This window comes from Scyliorhinus canicula, chromosome 2 (assembly GCF_902713615.1).
Source record: "Scyliorhinus canicula chromosome 2, sScyCan1.1, whole genome shotgun sequence".
NCBI classification, from domain to species: domain Eukaryota; kingdom Metazoa; phylum Chordata; class Chondrichthyes; order Carcharhiniformes; family Scyliorhinidae; genus Scyliorhinus; species Scyliorhinus canicula.
Genome location: NC_052147.1, coordinates 148,893,409 through 148,918,798, shown reverse-complemented (window position 1 = coordinate 148,918,798; position 25,390 = coordinate 148,893,409). Strand labels below are relative to the sequence as shown.

Sequence of the window (25,390 nt, the reverse complement as noted above, 5' to 3'; positions counted from 1 at the left end):
GTGGATGCCGAGTATTTGGCGATTGTTGTGTCGGATCATGCCTCACACTGGGTGGATTTACGGGTGAGCAAGGAGGGGGGTCAGCGCCCGTAATTGAGATTGGGTGTAGGACTGTTAGCAGATATAAGGATGCACGGGTGGGTGAGGGAGGCCATCCAGAATTATTTGGAGATACATGACACGGGGGAAGTTTCGGCAGCAATGGTATGGGAGGCGCTGAAGGCAGTGATTAGGGGGGGAGCTAATTTTGATACGGGCTCATAGGAAGAAGGTGGAGCGGCCAGAGATGGATAGGCTGGTTAGGGACATACTCCAAGTAGACAGAAGGTATTCTGAAGGCCCGGAGGCAGGGTGTTGAAGGAGCGGCAGAAGCTACAGATATAGTTTGGACTGATATTCACAGTGAAGGCAGCAGGGCAGTTGAGGAAAGTGATAGGGGCAATATATGAATATGGTGCGAAGGCCAGTAGGATGCTCGCGCATCAGCTCAGGAAAAGGGAGGCAGCCAGGGAGATAGAAAGAGTGAAGGACAGGGCGGAACATGGTCTTGGACCCAGCGGGGGTGAACAGGGTGTTCAAGGAGTTTTACAGTTGGCTGTATGAGTCTGAGCCCGCAGCTGGGGGGCCGGAATGAGGCAATTTTTGGAAAGGTTGAAGTTTCCGATGGTGGAGGAAAGGTTGGTGATGGGTTGGGAGCCCCGATCGGGATTGTAGAAGTAGTAGAGGATTGGAGGCGATGCAGTCGGGTAAGGCCCTGGGACCGGACAGGGTTTGTAAAAGGCAGGCAGCTAACGGCCAACGTTAGATGGCTCCCAAGAGCGTCAAAGGACTGGAAGGGGCTAGTCCGGGGAGGGGAGGGGGGGGGGGGGGGGGGAGGAGAGACACAGGGTCCCGTTATATGCAGACGACCTACTTCTATATATTTCTGACCTGTTAGGGGGAATGGGCAAGTTATGCAGATCTTAGGGGAATTTGGCCTGTTTTCGGGGTACAAATTGAATGGGTAAAAGCAAGGTTTTTGTGATCCAGACGAGGGGGCAGGAGAGGAGATTGGTGGAGCTGTAGTTTAAAGTGGTAGGAGGAAGCTTCCGATATTTGGGAATTCAGGTGGCACGGGGATGGGAGCAGCTACATAAATTAAATCTGGCCCGGTTAGTTGAGCAAACGAAGGAAGACTTTCCGAGGTGGGATATGCTCCCGTTGTCACTGGCGGGAGGGTACAACCCGTAAAAATGATGGTCCTCCCGAGATTTTTGTTTGTTTGTTTTCCAATGCCTCCCTATTTTTATACCATTTTTATACTATTTTTAAGCAGGTGAATAGGGTGATATCTGGATTTTTGTGGGCGGGTAAAACCCCGCGAGTAAAGAAAGTGCTGCTGGAATGGAAACGAGGGTGGGGGGAGAGCTGGCGCTGCCGAACTTTAGTAATTACTACTGGGCGGCAAATAGAGCCATGATTAGGAAGTGGGTAATGGGGGAGGGGTCAGTGTGGGAGTGGGTGTAGGCGGCCTCATGTAAGGGCACAAGTTTGGGGGCATTGGTAATGGCTCCTCTGCTGTTCTCGCCAGCCCGGTACTCCACAAGCCCAGTGGCAGTGGCGGCTCTGAGAGTTTGGGGGCAGTGGCGGAAAGATATTGGAGTGGAGGGAGCGTCGGTGTGGGCTCCAATTTGTGGTAATCACCGGTTTGTCCCAGGGAGGATGGATGGGGGGTTTCGGAGCTGTCAGAGAACAGGGATTGAGAGGCTGGGGGAATCTGTTAATTGATGGCTTTCCCTGTTTGGAGGATCTGGGAGTGGAGTTTGAATTGCCAGGAGGGAATGGGTTTCGGAAGGGCTTCTGTGTGAAAGCAGTTTCGACCTTTCCACGTCTAATGCCGCAGGGGGTACAGGACAAGGTAATTTCTGGAACAGGGGTGGGGATGGGGGAGGGGAAGGTATCGTAAATCTACAAAGAACTTGTGGAGTGGGAGGAAACCCAGGTAGGTGAGCTAAAGGGTAAATGGGAAGATGAGCTGGGAAAGGAGCTCGAGGCAGGTCTGTGAGAGGATGCCCTGAGCAGAGTTAACGCGACCTCATCCTGTGCCAGGCTCAGCCTGATACAATTCAAGGTGGTTCACCGGGCACACATAACAGTGGCCCGGAGGAGCAGGCTTTTTGGGGTGGAGGACAGGTGTATGAGGTGTGAAGGACAGCCTGCAAATCATGTCCACATGTTTTGAGCATGTCCGAAGCTTAGGGGCTCTGGCAGGAATTTGCGGATGTCATGTCCCCGGTGCTAAAAATGAGGGTGGCGCCAAATCCAGAGGTGGCGATTTTTGGAGTGTCGGAAGACCCGGGAGTCCAGGGGGTGAGAGGGGCTGACGTTTTGGCCGTTGCCTCCTAGGTAGCCCGGAGACGGATCTTAATAGCGTGGAGGGACTCGAAGCCCCTGAAATCAGGGATATGAGTTAGCGACATGGCTGGGTTTCTCAGGCTTGAGAAAATTAAGTTAGCCCTGAGAGGATCAATGTTAGGGTTCATTCAGAGGTGGCAGCTGTTTATCGACTTCTTCGGAGAAAACTAAACTGTTAGCAGATTCAATGGGGGGGGGGGGGTTGGGTATAAAGGTGGGTAGGGGGCGTTAGGCTATTTTTGTCTAGCTTAGGCGGGAACAGTGGGAGATGGAGGTGTGTTTTACGCACTGAATTATGTTTACATTTGTACTTGTATCTTTTGTTGTTATAAATCCATAAATGCCTTAATAAAATGTTTGTTAAAAAATAAGAAAATGCCAATAAAAAGATTTCTTTTAAAAAGCACTGCGGTGACCTTCATGGCCACCGGTAGTGGATGTCTCCTTCTCCACATGGTGCCCAGTCGACGAGGACATGGCACAGGTGCCGTACTGTCTCTTTGTTGAGACGGAATGGCACATATGCTGTCCTTCATCTCCTCAAAAGACGAACGGTGCCTGTACTCCGTGGGTCGTCGGTAGGGTCCCCCTCTGGGTTCCTTTGCGGCCTGCTGGGTGGTGTGCGGTGGCCCCCTGCACATGGGGTGCCGCCTCCAGCCTGCGTCACGCTGCTGCCTTCTCCAGCATCTGGCCACCCTGGGCTGCCACCAGCATCGCAAGGGTTTCCCCTATGGGACAGACACCACCATCCATTTTGGTATCTTTATGAAATTGAAGAAAGAGAGAACCTGACAATCATTTATGGCCATGACTCTCAAATCCCCCAAGCCTCCTCCACCCTTGCGTTCCCCGCCTTCTCTCATAGTGCCATCCAGCGAGCTGGTTGTGCTGGAGAAACTCGCTCTGCACACTTACCCCTGACCATAGCAGGAGACCTCAAATCCCTGACAAGAACCTTAGGGATACCCTGCTCATCTGCCCTCTCCTGATCCACACATTCACCCTTTGGTCACTAGGATATCCCCAGTGCGGAAGCGCAGCACTTGAATATTTGACTGTTGGAAGCTGCGTCTATAGTGCTAACACTCCGTTCAGGCCAAATGTTTGGGCTTCAAATTTTGATTGAAATGCAATGCAATAATCATCGTCTGAGACATGGCTCGTGCACCCACGAGATGCCACATGAGAATATTTTGTTTATTAAATATTCAACAGCAACAAAGATTTTAAAATCAACTACATAACATTCCATATATCACACTAACCATTAAACAACAAGGAAATGTCACCGTTCCATATTCATACCAATACAAATCTATATCAGCTCATTTTCACAAAGAAAACAAAATGCAATATTCTCCCTCGTGGGGTTCCTCAACAGAGGATAAGCCTGAGAATGTATGATCAGGTCCAGAACGTTGCCATAGAAATGATCCGTCCATCAATGTGTTACTTGTCCACGTATTAGTGTCATTCTCCATCCGGGAACTGCAGTTGTGCAGGCCCTACACGGCCCAATCTCATCGGAACCAAATTGTGACATCTGCGTTATCCACTGGCGCTCAAGGTGCAGTTGAACGGTCTTGACTTCCAATGTGTTTAACCTGCCAAGACATGTCAGTTACATGCAGCACTCACCACACCAGAAGGAAAGCATCAGCATTGTGCGAAAACATTTCTTCAACAGTGTCATCAGGTGGCCCATTTGGATCAATGTCAAACACCAGGTCCTACAGCATCTTCTTGCTTCAAACCGGATTGCCTTCTGGACTCACACATCCCCCTGAACCCAGTGTTCCAGGGCCCAGATATCTTAGAAAAAACTCTCCTCCTTTCCGGCTACAGAAAAGGAAGGAAACAGCAACACAGTCCCCAGGCATATGCAACCAGCAGCAGGAGCAAGCAGCAAACACAACCTGCAGCTGTGAAATGCTCTCACAACTAACAAGGTCAATTCCTTATTAGCAATAGCTCTCAGTTGTGAAACTAGAGGCTGCTCACAATCAAAGGGAATAAAATGACAGTAAGCATATAATCATGCACAGGGATCTCCTGGAAATGTTTAGCAGGACAGACAGACAGCAGCTGTAGTTGCCCCTGTTCTGGGTATCCAAGGCCTCACAGGCCCTCAACAACCCCTGCCCCGACCTGAAATGCCTCAGCCCCTGATCAAGTTCAACCCCCCTGAGGAGACCCACTCTCCCCCCGAGCACTGATGTAGCAGCTCCAGTGCCCTTGAGCTACATGACCGAAAGTGGAAATGGTCACTCAAATTCTCAGTTCCCCTCAAGCAGCCATTGCCCCAGCTTCACGTTTTTAAAAACGAGTACTAAACGACACCCTCATGATTTCACGCTGGGGAGCCGGTTAATTCCCAGGAGGCTGTTACATTTGCCTTCAATCTTGCAAACGAGATTGAAATTGTGCAAATTGGGGTCGATGATATGCTCGCCATATTTGGGCGAGATCCAGAACTCATCATTGGGAGAGGGCTGGTTAGATGGTAAACTCATTCACGCCTGACACGAATCTTGATTTTGGCCTTTCCTGCTATTTAACCGGCAGACCCAGATCCACGCCTGGTGCATCACGGTGGCTAATTTACACCCAGTGTATAAAAATATTTTGTATTTTCCATAAGACTGTTGGGTTCTACTGTTGTGAGTTGTTTTGAGAACCAGGTCACCATTGAACAGGGGAAGGGGAGGAATGCCAGGCATGATATAGAGTGAAATGCTAAGGAAGAGGGAATAGTGGAGGCGGTAAAGGGATCAGCACCAAGGATGGGGAGAGGATATCCGGGCCAAACCGAGAGATTACTTCAAGGGCAGCAGGCTCTATGTTTGGGCATTCTCACCTGGCACACAATCCTCACCTTTGCTCAGCATCCACAATTCTATACCAATCCCTAGTAATAGATTCAAAAATGTTAATGCTGTTTCCAGTAACCTCATTCTCTTGATTCTTTTAGCTTCATCGTTGTGGAATATTTATCTCATTTCCTTTTGGATGATGTTCTAGTCTCCATCTCAATAACCACTTGAAGTGGTGCATTAACGGATGCGCTTTCCACTTATGGTCTGCTTCGTTTTTGAAGAATTGCAAATGGAGTTGATGACTCTGAAATTAGTAAACAGTCCAAATTCTGACCTTATAATGGAGGGACGGTGATTATTGAAGCAAATTAAAATAATGTGAACTAGGGCGCTGCACTAAACTCCTGTAGCGATGTTCTAGGGCTGAGGTGATGGTCTTCAGCAATAACAACCATCTTCCTTTGTGTTAGGTGCGACTTTCAATACTTGTGTGTTTTCCCCTGATTGCCATTGACTTCAGTTTTACTGGAGCTCCATGATGCCATACTCTGTCAAAGGTACCTAGATGTTGCGGGCAAACTCTCACCTCAGCTATGGAATTAAATATTTGAAATCGTCAAGTGTGTCGATAACAAAAGGCATAGCTTAGTATTTCAGCAACACAGGTGAAGTCGGGTGTTTAATGGAGGTAGAGCTAAGTGGTCTTTGTGATGGAAAAGAGAGTAACTGGAAGCTTAACTAGGGAAGAATAGACCTAAAAATGTTGTTAACAGTCTGGTGCAGTGCAAGACAATAGTTGCGGAAGGGGAATGGAATCTTCTTTCTCTTCATTTGAGAGATGTGGGCTTCGCTGGCTAACCAGCATTTATTGTCCACCTCTAAATGCCTTTGAGAAATCGATGGTGAGCTGACGTCTTGAGCTGCTGCAGTCCATGTGGTGCCATTCACTGTCTCTTGTTGGAGAAGGTCATTGCATGGCCCTTCTGAGGCATGAATGTTACTTGTCAGCCCAAACTTGTATATTGTCTCGTTGGACATGGACTGCTTCAGCACGTGAGTCATCGTGAATGGTGCTAAACATTGTGCAATCATCAGCAAATATCTCCACTTTTGACCTTTATGATGGAAGTAAGGCCATTGATGAAGCAGCTGAAGATGGTTGGACCCAGGACACTACTCTGAGGAGCTCCTGCAGTGATGTCCTGGAGTTGAGATGATATCCTGGAGTTGGGATGACTGATCTTTAACAAGCACAACCATCTTCCTTTGTGCTGGTATGAGTCCAACCAGCGGAGAGTTTTCCCCTGACTACCCTTGATATGGAACATGTGATTGGGTCTGAAGATGGTGTCTTTGTTTTTTCCTAGTGTTCAACTGGAGGATAGTGCAACTCATCCAAGATTGAAAATGAGACAAGCAATCTATTAAACCCTGTCCATCACATCATATTGTATCACAATTTTGGATCAGCTGGTAAACTGAGCCTTCTCAGGTTAGATGGAAAAGATCCCATGTTGCTGTTTTGAAGAGCAGGTGTGTTCTCCACAGTGTCCTGGCCAATATTTATCCTTCAATCAACACCACAAAAACAGATTATCTGATCAATATCAACATCAGGGGCTGGTTTAGCACAGTGGCCTGAACAGCTGGCTTGTAAAGCAGAACAATGCCAGCAGCATGGGTTTAATTTTCGTGCCAGCCTCCCCGAACAGGCGCCGGAATGTGGTGACTAGGGGCTTTTGACAGTAATCTCATTTGAAGCCTACTTGTGACAAGCGATTTTCATTTTCATTTCATTGCTGTTTGTGGGATTCTTCTGTACGCAAATCAGTTGCCTCATATCCTACATTACAGCAGTGACTACACTTCATAAGTACTTCATTGGCTGTGAAGTGCTTTGTGATGTCAGGTGGTCATGGAGAGCACTCTATGTAGGTGTTCCTTTTTGGTATCACTTGTAGTTGGCACAAAAACAGAAAATGTTCACATCGTCATTGCAGGTTTGATTTCGAAAAAGAGCAGGTGTTATCCCCATTTGGTCAATACTTTAATCTCTCAATCAGTGTCAGAGAAAAGATTATCATAGTGGCCGTTATTACAGTACTGTTTGTGAGAGCTTGCTGTGGCAAATTAGCTGCTGCCTTCCCTGCACTAAACAGTGATTTCACTTCTTTCATTGGCTGTAAAGCACTTGAGACTTCCAGTGATCAAATGGTCATGAAATCGCTACATAAATGCAAGTTGTTCTTTGACATAGAGTCATCCAGTCTCAGCGTTAGCTCTGTTCTGCTGTCAGATGCTGTCAGACCTGCTGAGATTGCCCAGCATTTTCTCTTTTTGTTTCAGATTCCAGCATTCGCTGTATTTTTGCTTTTATATTATTATGCAAGTCTTTCTTCTTTGCTCTCATTAACTGTAGTTATTTAACTATTCATTGCAATTTGTGCATTGGAATATCCATATTTTTTGTCTTGTATGCTCCAAAGTGAATGTACCACCTCCCACATTTTCTTCCCCTACTTCAAACCACTCTAGAAATTGTGGAATTGGTTCCCTACTGGATGACTTGTGTAGTCTGGCTGTGTGTAGTCTCCAAAAAAACTGGCGAGGAAAAGTGAGATTAAAGATTTCCACTCACCTGCCACCTTGTTCCTTCTAGGAGAATAAGGGAATGAGATTTTTAAAAAGTGGAGTTTTTGTTGTTGTTTAACGAACAGGCCTTTGTTTGCCTCATATCTTACCTAATTAGCCAGTCACTGCATCAAATCTACAAAGGCAGTTTGTAACTAACTGCCTTAAATAACCCTAATGCATGATAAGGAGCTGGAGGCAGTTGTTTCCATTTTCTTTTTAATCTGAAGAAACACGTTTGAACACGAGTTCAGGCTGAGGGCATGAGGATTGTATCAGTAAAGTATTAATTGGGCACCCCATTTAATTGGATGATTTGGTGCAATTGTCAGACAACGTTTTGTTAAAGTATAACTTTTAAACTTTTGTTCCTCGATGACAGATGAAGGATTTACAGTGTTTTTGAAGTTTCAAATTGTGTATTCCTATTGCATTTTAAGTACTTGCACACTGCACTATAAAAAAGATAAGTAGGACTATCTCTCAACTCTGCTTCACCATTCGACATCAACTTCACTTTCCCTTCTTAATCCTAAATCTATTGATTCCCTTCATGTTCAAAAATCTTATTGATCTCTATTGTCTTCTCTTTTTAAAAAAATGCATTTAGAGTACCCAATTCATTTTTTTCCAATTAAGGGGCAATTTAGCATGGCCAATCCACCTAACCTGCACATCTTTGGGTTGTGGGGGCGAAACCCACGCAAACACAAGGAGACTGTGCAAACTCCACATGGACAGTGACCCAGAGCCGGGATCGAACCTGGGACTTTGACGCCGTGAAGCAGCAGTGCTATCCACTGTGCCACCTTGCTGCCCTGATATCTCTTGAAAAATACTCAACAACTAAGTGTGTAGAACCGACTGAGTGAATTCTTTCCCGACAAAGCTCTGTCCCTTTAATAGATTTTGTTGCTTCTGCTTCAGTTGTTTGGTGCAAAGACTTTCATGTTTTGACTGCACACTACATTAATGTCTTCTAACTTCTTTCCTTATTCCCGAGAAACAGTTTTAAATCGACTCCCTGTCTAATGGCCCCACCAGAGGAAATAAGATTTTCCTGTTCATATTAACAATGGAGGCTGCAATTTCATGCTGAGCTTTCATGCTGCACAACTTGGGATAACATGCTAATGACTGGGTGTGTTAAATTCTCAGTTGTTTTTCTGTGTTTCACAATGATCAACTCTGGATTGGCTGCTATGCCTGTGCTAATTTCACCCCCATTTGTTTTAGAGCAGCAGTAGATCACAGAAAAGTACATTAAAGCAGCCTAAAAACAATTGAACTGTGCACAAGAAGGGAAATTTTGACTTTATAAAAATGATTGTTACAGTTAGGAACCTACACTTGGCTCTTCCTTCTTAATAGGTACAAAACACTCTTAAAATATTTTGTTTCTACCCTTGCCTTCCACGAAGTCCCACAATACTCCAAATCCATAGGAACAGGAGTGGGCTATTCAGCTACTTGGGCTTGCTCCACTATTCAGTTAGATCATGGCTCAATTAGTTACATTTGTACAGCCTTGTTCCATATCCCTTGATAACTGACCAAAAAGCTGCTGACCTAGGTTCTGACTATTTTAATCGATCCAACATTCCGAGCTTTTCAAGCACCTCCATTAGGCCACCATTCAGTCTTCTAAACTAAGGCAAAAAAGGAACATTTATGCAACCTATCCATGTAGTTTTCCTGGTGTTGTTCAGGTGCCCCACTCCCAAGGCCAAGTACATCTTTCCTGAGGTAAATTCAGAAATTTGCTGCTGTTTTGGTTCAGTGCCTAATGGTGCTTCACAGCCTTTTTGACTATTATTGTTGACCTTTTTTGTTGGCAAAGTAAGCTGTGCGAATTGATAACTTCCAGGATGCCAGCTACTGTATGGCTGCTTATAGATCTCTGGCATGTCATACTGTTAATGGAAAACGTCTTCAGATTCAACAAGAATGCACCTTATTGTTTTATGCACCAAGGAAGAAGTATTTGAAAATGCATATTTGAACGCTATTCCATCATTGCCAACTTTGTGGTCGGTAACGTGGCCCTGGAAGAGGTCTTACTACTCACTGCACATTTGCTTAGTTAATCATGAAATAGGTACAGTAAAAAGTCTTACAACACCAGGTTAAAGTCCAACAGGTTTGTTTCGAATCACTAGCTTTCGGAGCACAGCTCCTTCTTCAGGTGAATGAAGAGGTGGGTTCCAGAAACATATATATATATATATATATAGACAAAGTCAATGATGCAAGACAATACTTTGAATGCGAGTCTTTCCAGGTAATTAAGTCTTTACAGGTCCAGTGGAGCAACTGGAGAGAGAGAGAGACAATCACAGGTTAAAGAGGTGTGAATTGTCTCAAGCCAGGACAATTGGCAGGATTTCGCAAGCCCAGGCCAGATGGTGGGGGGTGAATGAAATAGGTGTCCAACATTTATTTGTGCAGAGCTGTCTCTCAATATTGCTGGTGCACTTTTACTAAATAATACTATTCTGACTTGGCAGTTATGTCTAATTGTACTCTTTAGATCTCTCATGATTGGACTTCTCCTTTGCCGTAACCTATCTGCTCCCATATTTGACCTTCGTTTTTGCTAAACATAAGTGCTACCGAGTTCACCTTTTAGAATTGGGGAACAACGTGAACTGATGTTTTCTGATGCCAATGTGTACAAACATCACATTCATCATTAATGGTGTCTTCGCCTTGCAGATTCCCCAGAACGTTGAATTTCATCTGCCTCAAACTGCAATATGTGGGAAGTTCTTAGTTGGTTAAGTGAATTTGCATGGACGGGCTAGATATAGAAAATGGAATCATAGGTTTTTTGACTATGGTTGGGAACAAAGTATATTCCATTTTATGGCCTGGAGGATTAGTCAGTTAAAATTCTTTATAATAGCTTGCAGGTTTGTCTTAATCCCAGTGTCTGAAGATCACCGTCGGGTGGTAAATCTCAAACACCTCCTGATATTGCCCAGTTTGAATTCAGCATCTCATTCCTCAATCAAGTATTAGTTTATTTGTCTATTTTCCCCATAGCTTGGATGGGGTGGAATCATAGGTTTTTTGACCATTGTTGGGGATGAAGTATATTCCCTTTTATGGCCTGGAGCATAGTCAGTTAGAATTCTTAATAATAGCTTGCAGATTTGTCTTAATCCCAGTGTCCAAAGATCACCGCTTGGTGGTAGGTTTCAAGCACCTCCTGATATTGCACAGTTTGAATTCAGCATCTCATGACTCCATCATGCATTAGTTTATTTGTGTTTTCCCCATAGCCTTAGTGGAGCCATTGGCATCTCCTTGCCTTTTCTCCGGCTTTCGTCAAGCCTCCCTCAGTCCAAGTCTCAATGTTATCCACCCATCTGATTGTCTTCTTCCTCTTCTGTTTATATCCTCAATTTCTCCTTCAATTGTTGACAGGATGAAGCTGTCAGGTCTTCATTTCCTGTGTCTGTTCTTGGTTGTCTTTTTCTCTCTAACTGCACTTAACCCTTTTGATTTCTGAACTTCCACCTTCGATCTAACCCACTCATTTGTCTTTCTGTCCATCCAGCTGATTCTGAAGATCACCCACCATACCCACGTTTCAAAAACTGTTATCTTCTTCTCATCCTCTGGAGTTCATAGAATGCAAGACTCCACACTGGTGAAATACTGGCTTTTCTTTTCAACTTCATGCTGATGCTTTTGGAATTCCAGGCACTACTTCAATCACTGCTCACACCTCTTGCCATGGCTAATCTAATCTGAGACTAATCAGTAACATTCGTCGGTGTTTGGTGTTTATAATCGACCAAGGCACTTGGGTCACCTTAGATGCTCTGTCAAATAGGCCAGATATAATTGAGTGCAGAAGCAGAGCAGTGGTCTCTTGCTGCATCCATTGAAGAAAAATAAATTATTTGTAGAAGTTGATCTCTGTCATGCATGGGATTAAATGTCTTGCTGATCCCAGTTCATGTTGCTGAGCAGCTTGGAGATGCTACAATATAATGGCAGTCGCTGATGTGACATTACAACTTCCTGTTTTATTCTGCATCCTTATAGCACTGAGATACATGACGTTACATTTTATTAGCTTGAACTTCGAACTTCTGTGGTGAAAAGAAAGACTTGCATTTATAAGTATAATTGTTTATTTTCCCATATCAACCATTTTGACTTTCCAAATGAGGCTAATAAATTAGCACTGCATTACAGACAACACTGATGTGTACTTGTGCATTTTAATTTATATTACTTGTGTGTTTCAATTCATACCACTTATATTGACACGACAGAAATTATTATTCCTCATATTTCATGAAGGTGACATTTAGTTGCATCAAACTTCTGTTTTAATTTTCGCAAACAGCATATATCATGTACAATTAGTTGCGTTTTAAGAACTGTTTAAAATTGCTGCGGAAATGGGAAGCATGGTGGTGCTGTGGTTAGCACTGCTGTCTCACGGCGCCGAGGTCCTGGGTTCGATCCTGGTCCTGCGTCACTGTCCGTGTGGAGTTTGCACATTCTCCCTGTGTCTGCGTGGGCCTCACCCCCACAACCCAGGATGTGCAGGCGAGGTAGATTGGCCACACTAAATTGGCCCTGAATTGGAAAAGAAATTGGGTACTCTAAATTTATTTTTAAAAAGAAGAAAAAAATTGCGGCAGAAATGAGTTGACAATTCTCAGAACATGTTACCATGGACGCTAGAAACCAATCAAATACTGCCAGTCGATAGCTCAGATGGATTGAGCACAAGAGAAATTGTCATGCAGCCAAAGTATAAAACCAGACGAAAAAAAGTCTCATAGAGGAGGCACCGTTGGGAGTGACACCATCAGTAGGAGTAGATCAGATACAATCAGCCTGCAATCGACCTTGTCTGACTAGCTAGGGGAGGGGGTATCTGTATGTTTTAACCACATCTATTTCAAGTTTAGGTTTTTGGCATTCCATCTGTTGGATTTATGGTGAAATTGTCAAATGTGATTCTCAATCTCTTGGACTTTGCGCAGTTAAGAATATTTCACCCATCATACTGGCCATAACTCGAGCTCACTTGTGAGCAGTTAAATCTGCTGACTTGTGGAGTAGAAATCATATTCTCTGTTCCTCCTCATACATATCCTATGAAACTAATTCCTTGAGCAAATGGACTACGTTTTAAATGTGATTTACTGGGCGCAGTTCTCTGGAAAGATTTCCAAGTGTGGTAGCGAGCGGAATTTACCGCGTGCTTCCCAGCGCTCAGCCTAATGAGGCCAGCAACACTATTCAACGTTAATTGGTCCACTTAATGAGGCCTCACGGGCTTCTTACCACAAATGAAGGCTCACCAGCCGATTCGCAGACCCCACTCTCACCAGCCCGCCACTCACAAGGTCGAGCAGCACTTGCTCAGCCACTCGCCACATTGACGCCGAGGAGACCAGCTCCAAGATTCAGGGATGCTGACCTGGGGAGACTGCTAGATGCATTGGAGGCCAGGAAGGATAGCCATAGGGCAGCCAGTGCTGCCTGGAATGAGGTGGCGGCAGCTGTGAGCACCAGGAGTGTGATCAGGAGGACCGGCCTCCAGTCCAGGAAGAACGTCAATGACGAGTGAGTAGACACCAACCCCACAAGACCTAACTGCCCCACGGGAGCATCCATCCCATAACATTCCATGCAACCCCCACCCCTCACTCTTCAACCTCCCCGGCCCAAGCCTCCCTTCACCACCACCACCGCTGTGAACCATGTGTGTGGCCTCCCTGTGTCTCAGGAAAAGCTGCTAACCTCCTCGGCCCCCCACAGAAGCCCTTCCACATTTTCAAAAAGGAGTACTAATCAGCGGCAGCATGACCAATTGCAGGGGAGGCCGATGAATGACAGGAGGCCTTAGAATATGGGGTGGCTCCCATTAATTGTTTGGAAATGGGGCTTAAGTGGTGATAATTGGTTACTCACCACTCTACGGCGATAATTGGTTTCTTGCCACGTGGGACGGTGGGTCTTCATGAATAACCCCACATTACACATTTTAGTGCTACACATGATAAACTACGAGACAAAAGCAAGTAAGATGGCTGCAAGTCCACAAGACAAAGGACTACTTACCTTTGTTATTCAAGGTTAATCTGAAACTACTGATTTGATGAAAACAAGTACAGTTTTGTGCCAGAGTGGCCAACGAGTGAGGTGTAGGTCCCAGTTCGCACAGAACTGGTGCCAGGAAAAGGTATAAAAGATCATGCTCACAGGCAGCTGAATGTTCATAGTTGGATCATTTGTAATTGATTTTAAGTCCACAAGGTTCACATTGCTACAAGTCACAGGAAAGGCAAATTATACCGTTGTAATTAAGTCCTGTTGCAGTTGATGCTGTTGATTCAAATCAGAATTTCCCATAAGTTTTGAAAACATTGAAAATATGATCTTGTACTTTCCTGAGCACAGTGCAGAAGCTGATGATTTATCAGTTTGTAGCCAAGTAAAATGTGTACGCTAAGCAGTTTTGGTTTGTTTTAAAGACCCATTTGATTTAATCTTGATGAATATCTGATTCAGTTATGCTGAATGGTTCTGAGGGGGGCGAAATGAATAATTATTGGCCTGTTAGTTTTAGTGCTGCTTACTTAAAGAAAATGATTCACTTTATCTTCATATGTTACAGAATAAACACTTGAAAGTGATCTAACAAGTGCATATACATGTTACAATAAAACGTTTAATAAAGTCAAAGCTATTGTTTTTACTGGGATTCAGAACTGAAAGTTCAAGTATAAATCCCCTGCCCCTGAACTTGGAGATGATCGTCAATATTGAGATTAATAGGTTGTTGTTAGGTAAGAGCACTAGATGATATGGAACTAAGACAGTTAGTTGAACAGATCAGCAAAGTTTTGATTGAATGACTAAGCTGGATCAAGGGGCTGAATGGCCCATTCCTGTTCCTATGTACAAGACGTTTGCTTTCCATGCACCGTTTATTTATCCTTATATTGTCTGAGTCTGAATATATTTAATCTTATGTTGCTCATTTATATCATATAAACAATTGTTTGTTCTGAACCCATTCACTCTGGAAATTATTGTTGACTCATCAAAGTTCCTCCATCGTTTTCTGCATGTACTGTTAGCGTAGTAACCATGGCTTATATCCCTCTCCTATGTTTTCCTATCTCATGGCTCAGTTCATTATCCCCAACTGTCGGTGTATTTCTCACATCATGAAAGTGCCCTTTTCATTTTAATGATCTTTTCAGTAGATAACTTTGAACTCTTCCAAAATCAGCTGTGCTTTCACATTGTCAAATGCCAGAACAACTTGCATTTATATAGCGTCTTATACAAATATCCCAAGGTACTGTACAAAAAATATGCTGAGGCAGAGCTTGGGATTTGACCAACAGTTTGGTTTTCTGTCCCATAATCAACTTTGTTTTATCCCATTGTCACTGTTCCTTTCACTACATGTGTTTAATTTTGCTACAAGTTTATTCAGTACTTTATCAAATGCCCATTAAAAATGCATTCCCCTTCAATAACCTTCTTGTTATTTCATCAAGTTAGTCTTTCTTTATCAAACCTGTGCTGACTTTCATTTATTAATTCATACTTTTCCACATAATGGTTAATTTTGTTCTACATTATTGTCTGCCAAAGTTTCCTCACGAGCAATGTCAGGTTTATACTCTTTCTTGATCAGGTCTGTAACATTGGCAATTCTCCAGTCATCTGGCACTGCCCCCACATCTAAAGAGAATCGAAGATTGTGGCCAGAGTCTTCGTAATTCAGCATAAGATGCATTGCATATGGACCGGGTGGCTTTTCTGCTTTGACTATTGCCATCTTCTTAAGCACATCATCTTTATTTCTAACCTTACCCAGTATTGCAACTCCCACCTCCTTTACTGTCATGTCGGTTGCACCCTCTTCTTTAGTGAGGGTGCAAAGTATACATTTAATACCTCAACCATACCCTGTTCCTCCACAAGGTGGTCTTTTTTGGTTCCTAATCAGCCCCAATGTTCTTTTGACTCCTGCTACTTCTAAGTTTTTGAAAGACTTTTGGGTCATTTTTGTATTAGCTTATAACATATTTTCTCCATTTAGTCCTCATTCCCTTTGTAGATTTCTATAGTAAGAAGTCTTACAACACCAGGTTAAAGTCCAACAGGTTTGTTTCAAATCACAGCTCCTTCCTCAGGTGAATGAAGAAATATGTTCCAGAAATATATGTATCTGTAAAGACTTAATTACCTGCAAATGCTCGCATTCAAAGCATTGTCTTGCATCTTTGACTTTGCCTATATATATGTTTCTGGAACATACCTCTTCATTCACCTGAGGAAGGAGCTTCACTCCGAAAGCTGATTTGAAACAAACCTGTTGGACTTTAACCTGGCGTTGTAAGATTTTTTACTGTGCTCACCCCAGTCCAACGCCAGCACCACCACATAATAGATTTTGATATTCAGAGGAGTGGAGAGTTCAAAAGGAGGATTGTAGAGCTGCAGGAGGTTACAGATATTAGCCATGATAAATCTGTGATGGTAATTTAAACGCAATGACAATTTAAAATTTCAGACTTTGAGGGTAAGCTAGCAAGAAGGATAATGAGTTCACAGAACTTTGTTGGAGGCTAAGCAGCATAATTTTGGATGAGTTCCACGTTATATAGATGGTGAAACTATATATTTTTTCCCCTAAAAAAATTTAGAGTACCCAATTCTTATTTTCCAATTAAGGGGCAATTTAGCGTGGCCAATCCACCTACCCTGCACATCTTAGGGTTGTGGAGGCGAAATCCACGCAAACACTGGGAGAATGTGTAAACTCCACAAGGACAGTGACTCAGAGCTGGGATCGAACCTGGGGCCTCAGCACCGTGAGGCAGCAGTGCTAACCACTGGACCACCATGCTGCACCTTGGTGAAAGTAGTTTTGCTGGGAGAGTCTGGAATGGGTGAGTCTGGAGGTGATAAGGGCATGGGTTTCAACTGCAGGTGACCTGAAATAGGGGGTGTGAAGGTAGCCTTTGTATTGGAGAAAGTATAGGTTCAGGATTTGACTTGGGTTGAGTTGGATTCTGAAGTTGTGAACAGAGTCTCAGCAAGGAAAGGATTGAATCATTGACAAGGGTATGGAGTTTGTGGCGGGTGCCAGAGATGATGGCTTTGGTTTTCCAATATGTAACTGGAGGAAATTTTGACCAATCCAAGACCAGATGCTAAACAAGCAAAAACTAATGCAGAGTCAGTGTGGACATCCAGGGACGTGATGAAGAGCTAGAGACTGGGTGTCATCAGCAAATTTGGGGAACCTAATGGATAGTTATTATGAAGGAGCAACACTTGGTAGAAATGGAATTTCCAGAAGTAATGTGGGGCTGTTTCTGGCCACGGTCAATATTATTACGTAGAAAAGATAGGGGGCCAATGTCCCTCATGGTTACTCTGATCAAAGCGGCAGGGTTGTGCAGTGGTTAGCACTGCTGCTTCCCAGCGCCGAGGACCCGGTACGACGATCTGGGTTCATTGGGGTTTGCACGTCTCCCTGTGTCTATGTGAGTCTTACCCCCACAACCCAAAGATGTGCAGGGTAGGTAAATTGGCCATGCTAAGTTGCCCCTTAAACAAAATGGTTCACTGATCACCTGGCACTCATTTTGATCAGCATGACTGCAAGAGGCTTGATAGGCCTTTCTTGTCTTCCACTTTCATACCTTTGCACTGCTCGTTTTAATTAATAATAATAACATAAATCAGAGATTAGTGAGGTGTTAGTCAGTCACCCTCAAAGTCCGGGGAGATTACACTACAGATGATTGGAAATAAAGTAAGGGCCCTCTTTTCAATCTCTAGGTATCCTACAGATTGACAGATACTTTGTCCTTTTAAGGCCACAAAGTCTAATTGCAATTAAGTAAGCACTGGTGAGATGAGTATTTAATTCCTCTTGATGCTTCTAGTAAATCCTAGACACTTGTCTCCTGTTATTAATGTTGATTGGTACATACTTTATAAGGTTACTGTGATTCTGACTCCTGTATCCAATGATTTGTACATAGGAGTCAAGGGATTTTCACAGTAACTTCATCGCAATGTAATGTAAGCCTACTTGTGACACTAATAAAGATTATTATGAGTGTCTTTGTTTATTTGAAATATTTAGGAAAAGCTTAAAAAAAGAGGCACTTGAAATGTGAAAGGGAGATGCAAAAGATCGACAATAAACTAGATATAATCTTGTGTTTGTTAGTATCCCTATCAAAACTGAGATAACTCAGATTTGAACTTTCAGTTATTAGCTGGGAGCTGGTTTAGCTCAGTTGGCTAGACAGCTGCTTCTTGATGTAGAGCAAGACCAGCAGCGCGGGTTCAATTCCTGTACTGGCTGAGGTTATTCATGAAAGCCCGCCTTCTCAACCTTGCCCTTCGTCTAAGGTGATCCTCAGGTTAAATCTCTGCCAGTCAGCTCTCCCCCTCAAAGGGGTAAGCAACCTATGGTCATCTGGGAAGAAAGGGAAAATGCTGGAAAATCTCAGCAAGTCTGGCAGCATCCATAGGGAGAGAAAAGAGCTAAGCAGCTTTGACAAAGAGTCACGGACTTGAAACGTTAGCTCTTTTCTTTCCCTACAGATGCTGCCAGACTTGCTGAGATTTTCCAGCATTTTCCCTTTAGTGTCAGATTCCAGCATCCGCAGTAATTTGCTTTTATTTATATGGTCATCTGGGATTATGGTGACTTTACACTATTAGCTGAAAGAATGCACAACAAGATTTCACATTATAAAAGTTTTACTGTAACAAATGATGAAAAACTATTGATTAAACACAGTTCTTCTACTTGTAGGCAATTTATACTTTAAACCACAGAAAAGTGTACTTAAAAGCCTTTCCACAGAATTATTCTCCTTTTAGCAAACCTTTTACAGTTGCTTTCAGGTTCCAATGTATTCCCATATCCTTGTTTCACCAAACAATAACTTCAATAATAATGACTAAATGATTTCCTCAGTTTTCAGAGAGTTTCTTAAGGCCGCAATCCTCCATAAAGCCTGTTCCGATGATTGTTCCCTTGGCCCTGTCAAGATGAATACCCTGGAATCCTTAGATGGCTGGAGGATGTATCTCTTCAACTAGAGTCGGCCTCCTTCCTGCATCTGGCTACAATAGCTTACAAAGCCAAGCAGCCTCTTCTCTCTGCCAACCACACAGTACCTCTGCTGTCTGTCTATGATATTCATTGATTTGTAGGGGAGCCTGTAACCTGATCTCAAAAATTGCTTCCTCAGTCTTTCCCGTGACAACATGAAACACATTTGGCAAAGAGTCATCCAGACTTGAAACATTAAAGATGCTGTTAGACCTGCTGAGATTGTCCAGCATTTTCTGTTTTTGCTTCAGATTCCAGAATCCGTAGTAATTTGCTTTTATGAAACAAATCAACTTTACATCCAGGTAGAAATGCTAGATAACTCATTGAGAGTCCAACTGTTTTTACTCTTAAGTAAATCGAAAGTTTGCAGTAGAACTGTTTATAACCAGGTCCATTGAACACCTTTCTGAGACTTTGGGAGGCTCAGTGTAACGATTACAAGACGAGATTGCTGCCATTATCCCCAAGTGTAAATACCTTGCACCTTCTTCTTAGTAAAACAATATAAGCTTGCCGTTGATCTCCAACAATCAATCCACCCAGGCTTACTGTCAGGAAGATTACAGAACAAGTCCCGCCACCCCCTTCATTTACCCTAAATTTTAAACTACAGTCCAAAAATATCACCATCTTATAAGCCTTGTAATTGTAACAGGTTTTGGATATTATTTATTGGGTGAATTAAGTGTAGCTGTCACAGATATTGGATTTCCTTTGGCTGGTGCCAGGTAGCCTGGCACATATTCTTGTTCCAAGAACCACTTGCATTTAAATAATACCGCTTATAGAGATGAATGCGTAGAGCACTTTACAAGCAGGAGGATGAAGAGGAGATGGAAAATTGATGGTGACATGACTTGGAGTGATATTTGGAAACAGGAATTGAGGAACTTGAACAGAACGTGACATGGTAGGCAAGTGTGAAGTTGGATGGCGATGTGTTATTCTCACTATCCGGCAGTAAGTTATAGTGCTGTTCAAAATGCAGAAATTTGATTTAACTCCCGTCTCATTTTAGATGGTTATTATGCACGAGTCCTTTGACATTGTGATAATCTCTACCAATGTTTATCGTAAAAATGTATTGGCATATCAAAGCTGTTCTGCTATCCTCCCAAATTATTTTTTTCTCTCGTCTTCAAATGAGCCCGAGCCCAACATGTGCCAAGTGAAGATACCACAGTTACAGAGAGCTTTCTTGCACATCAAAATTCTCAATTTATTTTCCAAGTGTGTCTTGTGCCAGCCAAATCGACACATGCTATCTGCAGATAATATTTATCTTCGGTTCTATTTAAACACTTTGTGTGAAAATTTGCTTAGAATGATAGAAGCTCAGTATATTGGTTGCTTCATGTGACTGGCTTTGAAGATGTTTGTTTGTATTTGACTGTCCTGTTGCACACCTTTTCTGAAGGTGACTTCATTTACATTTGCAATTTTCTTTGGGTGCGATTTTAAAGGTTTTATGTAGGTGGAAGTGCTGTAAAAACTTCATATTGTTCCCAGAGCACACTGAATCACAATTCTGCCATTTAATCTCTGACCGACCTGTGCTTAATTCCGAATATTAAATGCTGTTAAGAGTTAAATAAGCATGATTGATTCTATTTCTGTCACTATGTTGGAAAGAGCAGACTTTGTCCCGCCGATGGGGTGTGGGCAGGTAAAACGCATCCAACACTTTGGCTGCTATGTGTAATTTGATCCAGGAATCATCAGGCAGTCTACTGAATTCAGACACGCAGAGTGACAAGGCACTGTGTTGATATTACTGATTTCCGAGAGCGTCGAGAATGAGCCCTCAAGTCAAGAAAGTATTTGGTCCTCAACTGAAATCAGAGAACATTCAGCGCTAACACACTGATGTGCGGAGAACGTGCATTGCTAATCATGGAGTTCAAAGAATGCACAGTGCCAACGCTACTGATTTCAGAGCCTAGACGGCAGATCAATATCCCAGTATGTTTTTGGTCTGGTTACCTTGTTTGCGAAAAGCAGCTGAACAATGGTAAAATGTAATAAAATTAGTAGCGATTTGCATGTCAATTTACATGTTTTTGCCACTCATTTATCTTATAGAATTTTCAGTGCAGAAGAAAGCCATTCGGCCCATCGAGTCTGCACCGGCTCTTGGAAAGAGCACCCTACCCAAACCTCCACCCCATCCCCATAATCCAGTAACCCCACCCAACCCTAAGGGCAATTTTGGACACTAAGGTTAATTTAGCACGGCCGATTCACTTAACCTGCACATCTTTGGACTGTGGGAGGAAACCGGAGCACCCAGCGGAAACCCACGCACACACGGGGAGAACGTGCAGACTCCACACAGACAGTGACCCAAGCCGGAATCGAACCTGGGACCTTGGAGCTGTGTAGCAATTGTGCTAACCACTATGCTACCGTGCTCCGCAGGGATTGGCTGCCATGGGAGGGAGCAACCGCTCGCTGCACCACTGTGCCAACCCATGTGTACCCGTTCCTGGGACAATCCTTGTCCCAACCACCTTGATAAAGCATTTTCTTCCCTTGCATTACCCTTGTCTCATATCCTGATTGCTAGTTTCCTCAAGACTCATTTGGATGACTAAAAGTGAGTTCTCAAAGCATTGTCTTAGCTGCACATACTTAGAGGATTTTAACACTTGCATTAGCTTATTTGAAACTTTGGGCATCTTCTGGCCTCATTACGCTCATGCTCAAGTAGAAGGAGGCCGGTGAATAGTGGGGGAGGCCAAAAACGAGATCCACACCAGGCGGCAAACTGCGATGCAACCGGCCCGCTCCCGTAGGCGCAATCAGGATCACACCGTAGCGTGGCGAGAAACCAATATCTTCACTTTTTTAAAAATAATTATTTAAATTCACATTTTCACATAATATCAATAACAGAAAATACTAAGAACAGAAAGATCCCCCCCCCCCCCAATCATCATTAGCAAAGAACAAATATACACGTCCCTTCAGCCCAAAATAAAGAGACTCCCTCCCCCCCGGGTTGCTGCTGCTGCTGGCCTTTTTCTACCGTTCTGCCAGGAAATCTGGGAATGGTTGCCACCTCCTGAAGAACCCCTGCACTGATCCCCTGAGGGCAAATTTCACCCTCTCCAATTTAATAAACCCCGCCATATCGTTGACCCAGGGCTCCACGCTTGGGGGCCTCGCATCCTTCCACTGAAGAAGAATCCTCCGCCGGGCTACTAGGGACGCAAAGGCCAGAATGCCGGCCTCTTTCGCCCCCTGCACTCCCGGCTCCTCTGCAACCCCAAATATTGCGAGTCCCCAGCCTGGACTTACCCTGGATCCTACCACCCTCGACACCGTTCTTGCTAAAATTCCCCGAGCGCTGGGCATGCCCAGAACATATGGGTATGGTTTGCTGGGCTCCCTGAGCACCTAATACACCTGTCCTCGCTCCCAAAAAAACGGCGCACCCTTGTCCCGGTCATGTGAGCCCTATGCAGTACCTTAAACTGTATGAGGCTAAGCCTCGCACAAGAAGAGGAGGAGTTCACCCTTCCTAAGGCGTCCGCCCACGTCCCCTCCTCAATCTCCTCACCCAGCTCCTCCTCCCATTTACCCTTTAGCTCCTCAACCGAGGCCTCATCTACCTCCTGCATCACTTGGTACGTTGCCGAGATCCTCCCCTCTCCGACCTACACCCCCGAGAGCACCCTGTTCTGAACCCCTCGCGGCGGCAGCAGAGGGAACTCCGCCACCTACCTCCTGACAAACGCCCTTACATGCATGTACCTAAAGGTGTTCCCCGGGGGGAGCCCGAACCTCCCTTCCAGCTCACCCACGCTCGCAAACTTCCCGTCTACAAACATGTCCCTCAACCTGCCCTGTGCCAACTCAGGAACCCGCCATCAAATCTCCCCGGGACAAACCGGTGGTTCCCCCGTATCGGGGACCCCATCGAGGCCCCCCTGTGCCGTCTCCATTGCCCCCAAATTTTGAGAGTAGCCGCCACCACCGGGCTCGTGGTATACCTCGTTGGAGGGAGTGGCAGCGGCGCCGTTACCAGCGCCTCGAGGCTCGTGCCCACACAGGACGCCATCTCCATCCTCTTCCATGCTGCCCTTTCCCCGTCCACGACCCACTTACGCACCATCGCTGCGTTGGCAGCCCAATAATACCCACAGAGGTTGGGCAGCGCCAGCCCCCCCTATCCCTGCCCCGCTCCAAGAACACCTTGGGGTCCCGTGCGCCCACACAAACCCCGGAATGCTCCCGTTAAACCGCCTGAAAAAAGCCTTCGGGATAAGGATGGGGAGGCACTGGAATAGGAACAGAAATCTCGGGAGCACCGTAATCTTGACTGATTGCACCCTACCCGCCAGAGACAGCGGCAGCATGTCCCATCTCTTAAACTCCTCCTCCGTTTGCTCCACCAGCCTTGTGAGGTTAAGCTTATGCAAGGCCCCCCCAGCTCCTGGCCACCTGGACCCCAAGTACCTGAAGCTCCTCTCCGCCTTTTTTAGTGGGAGCCTACCAATCCCCCCCTCCTGGCGGTTCCCCAATGTCTGCACCATGGTGTCGACACCCTCGGCAACACTCCTCAGTGACTGGGACAAGCTCCGCAACGCCCCGACCATGCCCATGTGAGAGTGGGACATGTCTCGCAGAACTTCATCAAGGGCAGCCTGGTGCTCGGTGACATCCCCCAGCGAACCAGACATTCCGTCGAGACCCTCGGCTATGGCTGGCACTGACTGAGTGACACTTGGGCACCTTCACTCATGGTGCTGACATCGTGCACAGGCTCTCCACTTAGCAGTGTTAGCCTCGGTGTCACTCACTGCTGACGCCATCTCCTACGGCCGTAGCCTCTGGGACTCCTTCAATCGGCTATGGATCTGTTGGAGTGACGCTGATATCTCCCTCTGAATGTCCTGGCCGCTCCCTATCGTCACCATCAGCTCCAGGTAATTCTGTTCAAGAGGCTCTGCATCAGACTGGGAACCAGCTGGTGCCTGGGGTCCAGCAGACCTCTGACTTCTATGTCGCCAAGGGGTTCCTGCCTCTGTCAAATTAAGTTCTTTACCCATCCGTCTGGCCTCAATAAAACTCAAGAGGGATCTGTAGGTAAAGCATTATTTATTTTTAAACAACTTGCAAGGCTGACCCGCTCTATAGAGATTCAGAACACATTCAGTCTCCTGAATCTCCCAGAACCGAGTGAGGTAGAAGACAAAGAGATCTCTGCACATATCATTCAAATAGCATCAAGTTTCCCATACAAGATTCCCATAGGTCATCCTATACACCTCCTGACCTGGCCATATATCCTGATTGGCTCACTTCGCATTCCTCAACCCTGGGCCTCTTGTTACCCAGCATCTTTTTCACCATCCTCTGCACGAGGCTCCCCTCTCCCCTTCCTGGCCATGCTTTGCTGAATTCCTTTGTTCTTTGTCTGTGAACTCACTACCATCAGACCGGCTCTATCATCTACATTATTCTAACTAATAATCCTATTTTATATCTCATTTGTTTGTTCAATTCCTCACCTCCACCAGATGTGTATCAGCAGAAGTGTGGTGCTGACCAGATTGTACCCCAGATGCCTGTCCACTAACATTTCCCATCCAGGTGTGTGTATCTGCACTGATGGAGGGTGGGAATGACAGCTATGACGTGACTACAACGGTTGCGCCCTCTGAGCTCTCCTCCGAGGTGTTCACCCTCAGGAGAGGGTGCTGCCCGGGATGGGCCCGCACCGTCAGCTGGAGGGCCTGCAGGAGAATAGGCATGTGGTCAGTGACTAATCTGTCCTCGGTTACCTCCAGGGCAGGGGACTGGATGCTCCCTTTGAGGGGAGGGGGGGTGGCTTTGGTGTCTACTCACTCATGCTGCCCGGTGTAGGTCGTTGACCTTCTTCCGGCACTGAAGACCAGTCCTCCTGGTCACACTCCCCGAGCTGACTGCTGCCGCCACCTCGTCCCAGGCAGCACTGGTAGCTTTTTGGCTCACCCTCCGGGACATCTCATCTGGAGCAAGACAACATCCCTCCTGGCCTCCACCGTGTCTAGGTGCTTCCCCAGGCCAGCATCCCCGAATCTTGGGACTAGTCTCCTTGGCACCATTGTTGCGAGTTGGCGGAGCAAGTGCTGCTCTTGTTAGCGGAGGGCTGGCGAACGTGGCCCTGGTGAATCAACTGGTGAGCCGTCATTTGCAGCGAGATTTGCTGGGTTGAGCGCCGGCAATTCCTGCTCACTACCACACTTAGAAATCTTTCTGGAGAATCGCGCCCTATGTTTTTCTTCTCCAACACCAGTTCTGCATGGTGCTAGCAAACAAAGTCTAAGATTACTAGGAGGAAAATGTGCTCTCTACAATTAACTATGGGCCAGTGGCAAAAGTTATTTGCTAGCAACAAAATTGAGATGTGTTGACCTGG

General features: G+C 45.1%; 1 protein-coding gene across 3 annotated transcripts in view; it reads left to right on the top strand.

Moving 5' to 3' along the window:
• adarb1b (adenosine deaminase RNA specific B1b) overlaps positions 1-25,390 on the top strand; it is a 391,221-nt gene that overhangs the window by 268,030 nt on the left and 97,801 nt on the right. The gene's annotated exons all lie outside the window — the stretch shown is intronic.